We start from the raw sequence: 2,486 nt of genomic DNA, 5'->3' as shown, positions 1-2,486 counted from the left end.
TACAGACCGGTTCCCGCTCACTGGCTGAGCGAGGCACGGGAGCAACGCCGAGGTTTGCAATCCAGTTGCCGGTCCCCGGTCCGGTACGGGGGCGACACTGAGGGTTGCGATCCGTTGCCGGACACGGAAAAAAGACAAAAGACAAAAAAATAAAATAAAATAAAACAACAACAATAATAAGTTGAACTGTTAAAAGGAGAGAGAACTGTGCTTACTATAGGCAGGAAAGGAGAGAGGGAATAGGGGATAGTGAGAACCTGGTTAATGGACACAAAATTACAGCTAGATCATTAAAATAAGTTCTATTGGTATACAGTTGACCTAGGAATCTATAATTAACAATGATTTATTTACTGCATGTTATCAAATGACTAGAAGAGATCAAATGTTCACATCACAAACAAATGATTTTTACAATGATGAATAAGCTAGTAACCTGATAAGATCATTACACATTGTATTGAAATATAACTGTACCCCATAAATATGTAGATCAATACATCTTAATAACAAAAAAATTTAAAAAGAGCCACAATTCAACTCTGGTTCCAAAGCCCGTACTTTTTTTTATCACTGTGATTCAAATAAATGTTGACCATATATACATCTATTAAAAAAAAAAAAAAGAAATTGAAAGCAAACAAACAAAAAAAATACCAAAAAAGAAAAACACACAATAAAGAAAAAAACAAAAAAAAAACCCCACAAATTTAAGTATGAGGAAAAACCCAAAACTTAATTATGCAACCCTGAAAATGGATTTCTGCATTTAAAAGCACCTATCTATCAGAAGGCCAGATTCCCTAAAGAAGACTGTTAGATATTCTAATTAGGTACTCTTAAAGAGATAACCCAGAAGTGTTGGTACAGAAGGGACTTATATAGTGACTTACTTAACATGTTTTTAAAATTGAATGGGTATTAACACAGCTGCTTCTAAAATGCTGTAATAAACTGTTCTGGCATTTAAAACATGAACGTTTCAAAGTTATGAATGTACTATCTTACCTGGTTCACTCCTGAAGCTCGCTTCCTCATCTGACAAAACTAACCTGAAGTAAAAATCAAAACATGCATAGATTTTGGTTAAATAAATTTAGGATTCATAGTCCAAAATTTATATCATTTTATATAGTTTCAAAATTTTTTTAATTCAGGAGATATGTAAAATATTTCTCCCGCAGATCTCCTAATATCTGAGAAAATTTCCTACTTCTTCTATAGATCTACAGAGAAGGTGAAAACTTTTCACCCCTCATTCTCTCAATAAATTGAGTATCTATGATGCCCCAGACATTATGCTCAGCATTGTAGGCACTGTGCTAAGTATCACATCTTAGAGAACCTTCTTCATGAAAGCCATAGAGTATGAAGTTTCATTTTCAAGCACTGAAGGATTTTGTTCAAGAATACTTGAGAACTAAAAAAAAGGAATGAAGAACTCCAAAAAAAGTGGCACATTCCACTTTGAACAACAAAGTAATATTTGCAAAAGAAGACACATTATCCTAAAATATCCTCAATCAATAGTAACTTTGGATACTGATAGCATCTGTCTGATGTAATTAATCAAAAGGTGAGACAAAGAAATCAAATGCAGGAAGGCAGGAGCACCTGGGCCAGGAGCCGAGGGCAGCCCCCTGGCTGACAGAAGGCAAGAGTGCTCCTGTGGTCCTCACCAGGAGTTGTAGGCAGCCCCACGCCTAAGAGAAGGCAAGAAATTGCCTAGGGACTTTGCCAGGAGCCACAGGCAGCCCTGGCCCAACAGAAGGCAGGAACAATCCTCAGGACCACAGCAGCAGCCACAGCTACCATGCAGGTGGCCTGCTGACCACTTGACTGCACTGAAACAAGGAGAAACAACTGTGTGGTCTGGAAAAAGAAGAGAATACCTCTCTCCATGAATCCCACACCAGAGTAATAGAAGAAGCAAGTGTTCTACCAGATGACCAGACACCATTGTAGATACTAGAAACACAAGAAAGAAAGAAAAAAAAAAAAAAAGAAAAGAAAATATGACACCACCACAGGAATATAGTAATTCTCAAGTACCAGACCCCATAGAGCAAAAACACTTCAAATGACTGAAAAGGAATTCCAAGCAGCAATCTTTAGGAAGCTCAGTGAGATACAAAAAGAGTCAGACAACACAATTAAATGAGAAAAAGTATCCAGGATATGAAGGAGGAAATTTACAAAGAGATTAATTACTTAAAAAAGATGTAGCAGACCTCGTGGAACTGAAGGATTCATTCAATGGAACAAAAAACACAACCAAGGGCTTAAACAACAGGGTAGAGCAAGCAGAAGAAAGAATTTCTGATCTTGAAGATGGTCTTTTCAAAATTACCCAGGCAGAAAAAAGAAAAAGAAAAAAGAATTTTAAAAAATGAAGAAGACGGGCCGGCCCGGTGGTGCACTGGATAGTGCACCGCTTGGGAAGCGCGGCAGCACTCCCGCCCAAGGGTTCGGATCCCACATACAGA

The sequence above is a fragment of the Galeopterus variegatus genome, unplaced genomic scaffold, assembly GCF_000696425.1.
Source record: "Galeopterus variegatus unplaced genomic scaffold, G_variegatus-3.0.2 Scaffold14303, whole genome shotgun sequence".
NCBI classification, from domain to species: domain Eukaryota; kingdom Metazoa; phylum Chordata; class Mammalia; order Dermoptera; family Cynocephalidae; genus Galeopterus; species Galeopterus variegatus.
Note: the sequence above shows the minus strand (reverse complement) of the source record.